The sequence below is a fragment of the Ipomoea nil genome, unplaced genomic scaffold (assembly GCF_001879475.1).
Source record: "Ipomoea nil cultivar Tokyo-kokei standard unplaced genomic scaffold, Asagao_1.1 scaffold2791, whole genome shotgun sequence".
Lineage (NCBI taxonomy): Eukaryota > Viridiplantae > Streptophyta > Magnoliopsida > Solanales > Convolvulaceae > Ipomoea > Ipomoea nil.
Window position 1 is genome coordinate 37,194 of NW_017619219.1, and position 6,744 is coordinate 43,937.

At 39.2% G+C, this 6,744-nt stretch overlaps 1 long non-coding RNA gene across 1 annotated transcript; it reads right to left on the reverse strand.

Annotated features, from left to right (window-relative positions):
- Positions 1-666: 666 nt before the first annotated feature.
- On the reverse strand, positions 667-1,208 carry LOC109157645. Its single transcript, XR_002050261.1, has 2 exons — positions 1,117-1,208; positions 667-920 (listed from the first exon to the last, which is right to left on the reverse strand). It is a non-coding gene; the product is annotated as an uncharacterized LOC109157645 (long non-coding RNA).
- Between the last annotated feature and the right edge of the window lie 5,536 nt (positions 1,209-6,744).

The window sequence follows — 6,744 nt, forward strand, 5'->3', positions numbered from 1 at the left end:
ACTACTTAGAACTCTAGGTGCAACTACTTAGAACTATAGGTGCAAGTAAGTATTGATGCTCAGTGTAAATTTTTACTTGCACCTATAATACATTTTACATGCACTTGTAATAAATTTTACTTGCACTTCGATGTTCAATTATTTACGAAAATGACTCCGCGTTTTTTAAAAAAAAAAATCAGTGTTTCTCATCCATTAGATCTGAACACGTGGTCGGATAGAATCCATTCCTATTTCGCGCCTGGGTGAAGCATTCGCACCTGTGTGCGATTATATATATATATATATATATATATATATATATATATATATATATATATATATATATATAGGGTTGCATTCACATGCAAACTACCTTAAAATACAAACATGCAGACAGAAAATAACCATTAGAATAGCTAAGATGAACGGATTAGATGCATTCCCTCAATGGGCACACGCATTGCTAACTTATAATATAACACACGCATACATAATTAAAAACTACCATAAATAATCAATAAAATCCTGTACATCCAACTTAAAAAAACCAACGACTCGGATGAATCCACACTGTTTGTATTTTAAGCACTGTTTGTATCAGAATAGAATCTTTTATATATATATATATATATATATATATATATATATATATATATATATATATATATATAGTTTTCAGAAATAGATCATTCATTAATTAAATATACCATTACTCAATACATATATAATCTTCTAGATGTTGCTATTAATTCTATCTGCAACATCCCCGGTTACAAAATTTTCAAATTTTTGTGGCTTGACCACGTTACCCCCATATTTATATGGAACTGCAAAACATCTGCAAATGTTAACTATGTCACAATAACAGTTAGGATCGCACTGGACAAACGGTGAGCATACTTTTCCAGCACCCACTGCTTCAGCAACTAGTGAAATGTCTACAAAGATTTATAATTTTATATTGGTGATGTTAGAAAATATAATAATTCAAGATTTTTCGAAATAATAATAATATGAATAAACATACACATCACAATCAAAATTGAACTTATAAGGTATACTCAATAATATGAATATAATATTCTAACTTCATATATTAATAATTTTTATAAATGAAATAATAACTACGGTCACCTGTAGTAATAACCAAGGAGAATATTAAAATCAACACGGATGTCGTTGTTCCTGGATTCATGGTTGTCGATATATTAGAGAGAAACTAAGAAGCCTAGATGGTAGTGTTGTGAGGGTGGGATGTGTGAAAAATGTATATTTATAGGGATTTTGTGTCCAATTCATGCATTATTCAAAAGTATTTCTCAAAAGGCATTGCTTAGAAAATTCATAAATAATTTTTTTCTTTAAATATATTAATATATTATTATATTAGTACTCCATAGTAATCTATATATATTATAGTAATTAATTACGAAGTTATATTTTTTCTTACTATGATAGACATATTATAGTAACAGTTACTATATTTTATTATTGTAACAGTTAGTACTTTACTATATATTATTATATATTTCGATTTTATTACTATAATAGGCATATAAATTATTGAGTGTGATTTCCTATATATACTAATAGTAACAGTTACATTTTTTTATTACTATATTTGCAAATATTATAGTAACTGTTAATACTTTACGATATTTTAGAGTTTTTTGCACTTTTGATCCCACAAGTATAGTGACACTATCAAAATTGATCCACGACTTTCAAATCTTGCAACTTTAGTTCACGACTATTGTTTTTTTTTTTTTTTTTTTCAAAAATGATCCTTCCGGCTACTTTTCCGTCAAAATTCTACTGGAGTAAAATTTCTTCATTTTTAAGAGGGCTAAAGTTTCATGTTTAAGTGGCTTGATTACTGATTGTTTGCTGCCATATTTTGCAATAATGATTTTTTTTTTTGATTTAGGAAGAATTCTTAAGGGAAATGTCAAATTTAGCCCTCTTAAAAATGAAAATTTTTTACTACGGTGGAATTTTGACGGAAAAGTGGCCGGAAGTGTAACACCCCCCAAACACTGCCTATATAAAAAGGCCTTAACACCTGCCGATCAAACACAAAACTAGCACAGCGGAAGATAAAACGGAAACTGGATAAAAAGAAATCCAACGGGGTGCACGTCTACCAAACTCGGTAAACGCTACGGCAGCCAATCTGCAAGTGTATACATCTATCCCAACAAGACATCAATCTATCACTACAACGGCACACAGGCCACAATAGAAAGGTAAAGCTACTAGACTACCGGCTTCTAAACATCGCGCTCGTCTAGACATCACCTGAAAGATACAAAGATAAACATTGGGACGACGCCCAGTCAGCGATAATGCTGGTAACCCACCAATACCTGTTGAGTATCATACATAGGTAGGATATATACAAAAATCATTTTGAAACGAAGTACGTATATATAAGTGTAAAACCAAGAGTAAACGCCAAACTCAAGACTCAACACTCATTAACCAACACCACGGGAACACATCCCAAGACCACAACGGATAACGACACCACAAGAATAAAGACACCACAACCGGCAACACATGCCTAAGCAACACATGCCTTTGTGACTACACACGTCACAAGAGAGAACACACAACCACGGCTACACAAGCCCTCGTGACATCACCCGCCACGAGTTGATATGCCTTCCTTATGCCTTGTTCCAACCTTATGGCTACCCCCAACCTTATATCTAGTTCCAACCTTTACCTCCAGAACCCCTGTACATAAAATCCAACCTTATTCCGTTGGGAATCGTCATTCCCCTTCCAACAGACCTCCGCCAAACACCACCAATTCATAGTACCCGCGACACTATCACGCACATGGCACACATGCCTGGATAACACCTGTTGTCCCCCAAAAACGTGAACCTTACACAAAGGCCACAGCTCCATAATCACGCCACGGCCACCACAAGGACCACTGCAATACCTTGGTGACTAGTGTCCCATACCACTAATCGTGCATTCCAGGTAAAGCCACACACGCACCACAACTCAACACGAGTCAAACAATGGATCGCAACGAAGGTATGAAACATACTCAATCAAGGAACGGGTCACAGCCCGACAACATCAACGATGAATAACACAAGTTATCATCAACCAAATGGAAGGTACAAACCACACACACACTAGCATTAAGACTACAAACTTGCATGCCTATCAACGGGGAAACTCAAGATAGTTCCGAGGAACACACAAGACACCTCTCGGTTCAACGAAACACAATGTTGAACACTTAGCACGATTCAAGACACCAAAGTCCTACATAGATCCCTACCATATAGTTCTAGACATACGAAAAATCAAGAAGACACTCAAAAGTTCCACAAAAGAACATCGGGAAGTCAAAAGATCAAATACCGAGACAAACGAATCACGGGGAACAAATCCCTTCATAACCACAACCATATACCCGCGGGTGGACCCATGGGTAGTACCCCACCCGTGGTTCCGCCCGCGGGAACACCTTCCCACGAGGCTGTGTACCCACGGGTAAGCCGGCGGGTGGTGCCCCGCCCGCGGGAACACTCCTGTTCCACAACAAATCCCTTCGGGGATTTTCTTCTCCAAACACAAATTCAAGTCCAAAACATACCAAATCTCACCCAACACAACAAAATGACTTGAATCATGGAAAATGGCACACAAGAACCCTAAACACAAGCTCTAGATATGCAATGTCACAAGACAACTGCATAAACCCTCACATTTCATAGCAAAGAACAAGTAGATTCCAAGAAATCACATATAGGTAAGCAAAATAGGTTTTAGTAGAGCATGGGTTACCTCTTGTAGACCAAAAGACTTCACTTTACCCTCAACAAGCTTCTTACAAGGCTTACTTTCCAAACCCACTTCAAGATCAAACCAAAAGATCATAAAGATCCTACCTTTAAGAAAAAGACAACTAAGGTGGAACCAAAAAAAACAAGATAAACTTAGATCTTACCCTCCTAGATGCCCAAATAGGTGAAAGGTTGAATCTTGGAAGCAAAACTTGAAATCTTGACAAGGGTCTCAACTTAGCTTGGAGAATAAGCTACACCTCTTTTCTAGAGAGAAGATAGAGAAATTTTCTAGGAATTGTAAGGAATGAAATGAAGAAGTCTTCTAGGTTAGGTTACAATACTAACTCTTGGTGAAAAGTTAAGAATACCCTTACTAAACTTTAGAAAGTGTAAGGAACAAGGGAGCACCCCTCAAAGCTCAAAGTACAACACAACTTAAAGATTGACTAGTCAAATACTAGTCCTTGAGTATTAAAAATCAGGATTTTAGGAATTAATTGCTCAAATAAAATAGGATTAATTACTAAATTAATCCATGGACTGATTGTGGATTTTTGGGGTGTCACATCCTCTCCCCCTTCAAAGAAGCTTCGTCCCCGAAGCTTGGGTACGACGAATAGAAACAAACGGTGGTAAGAAACAACATTGTGACAAGAGGTTCAATAACAAATCCTTTTGGTCAATACTCAAAGGTTCCACAAGGATTTTAAACAAGGAAAAAGGGGCATAACAATTCAAGAATTGTCAAGAACAAAACCAAGGAGAAGATTGAGCATCACAAACTCTATGCTTAACACCAACATCTACTTCTACCCAACACTAAGAGCAAGACAACCAACACGAAACACTACTATCACTACAAAGCTAACTAAGCCACAAGGCTACAAACAAAGCAAGCACAAAGGCAACAACAAGCAACCATGCAACGGCGACTAAGCCCTAAGAAAAGCGACAACAAAGAAAGAGGTGAACAAGGAAACCACAACTACTAGAAAGACTCGCTCTCCGACTCTTCGGACTCTTCCTCGACGACTCGAGCTGGCTTCAATCTGGTCCAACCGATGATGCACAGCAACAAACTGAGTCTTCATGAATGCAAAGCCCTCCTCTAACATGCGGTTCTGCTGACGAAGCAAAGCAACAACACGCTCTTCATGCGACGTGGGGTCGTGCTCCCTCTTGGTGCGAGCTTCCCTTCTTCGTCGGTTCTCTTCACTCTCCGAGTCACTTTCTTCAGCTTCAACAGCTTCTAGCACATCCACCTCTTCATCATCTTCGGCTTCATCCTCGGCTCCTTCGTCACCTCCCAAGCTCTGAACAGCGAGGATCAACTTTCCAGCATGGATTCCAAGCTCAGCTGCTAACTCCGCTCGTTCATCAGGTGCTTTCCTTGCCACTTCTTCAAGCGTGATGTACTCGCCATCATCCAACTGAAACAGGTGACAACTCCTAAGGTTGGTGGCATCCAACACTAGCTTTCCTACAGCTTTAGGAAGACAACCATCCACACTGACGCCCTTCCTAACCAAGATCCAGCTCAACACCTTCCATAAGGCAAACTCTTCTGATTGTGATCTCGGCAAAACACCATGTGTTCCAAAATCAAAGAAGGGAAGTTGAACTTAACCATATTCTTCAGACAGAAAGCAAAAGTGCACTCCAGCTTACCCAACAACTTGCTCTTGTTATTGTTCGGCAACAGACAGTCCGATACCAACATCACCAAGATCCTTTGCTCCGCCGACAACCACTTCTTTTCCGGCCTAGAGGTTTGAGTGAAACCACTCGTACGGCCTAACAAGTAGCTCAAGTAGTCATGGTACCCCACGGCATCCGTACTAATCCAAGAATGACCACTGTACTGAGCCACTCCGGTAGCAGACAAACTCAACAACTGGGCCAACCTCTTCTCAGAAAGCACAACCTTTACACCTATCACCTTAGAGGTGATTTCAAGCCTTTCACCTTCCTTCGTCACAACCATGTGACGGTAAAACTCTTTCACCAAACTCGGGTATGTCTCGGCCCTTGTGGCGATAAACCCATCCAACAAGCCTTGATACTTAAGCAAATCCAACAAGGAACTAGAAAAAGATTCTGGATCAAAAGCTTTACCTTCAAGCACAAGGTAGTGGGTATCCACCCACTCCGCTTTCCTAGCCAAACTTGACCTTCTAGGCATGGTAGGAGATGATCCAAAGCTCAACAAACAAAGCCCACAACTTCTTCTTCACACCCACACTACCTCTCACTCTCCCGAGCTCTCTCTCTCTCTCTCTCGCGCTGCTCTCGGCGTCACGGCAACAGCAGGTCGGCGACGGCGGTGTGACGGTGGTCCGCCGGTGGTGGGGCGACGGGTTGGTGGTGGTCAAGCTACGGGTTGGGGATGGGGTTTATGGTGGTTCACGGGTAGGAAGAAGGAAAAAGAAGAAGAAGAGAAAATTTTGGGGATTTAGGGATTTGGGAGAAATTGGGGAAAAAGATGATTAAATTTGGGGATTTTGAACAAAGTGAGAATTTATGGTTTAGAAGGAATTAAAATTGGATAGATTCCAAGAAAGATAATTTGTTTAAGTGGTTCAGAAGTTGGGTTGGAAAGAAATAGGCTAGGGTTCAAAACGCAAAGGTTATAATTAAATTTTAGGCTTGATTTTTAGAATGCACAAGAAAGAATTTTGGCAAGAATTTTGCTATTTCCAAATTCAAAGAATACTTGGAAAATTTAGGAAGTTCACAAGGAATTGTTGTAAGAACAACCAAGTGTAGGGATTGAAGAATTGGTCTAAGCACAAGATATTCCAAAGATAGATGGCTACTTCACAACAAGATTTAGATGCCAACTAAAGAAGTCATATAGCAAGAAGAGAGTCTACACTAAGCTTCAACGAATTACTAACAAGGAAAGCATGCCAAGGATTCTCAAGCAAAGAGAACTACGAAACACAAG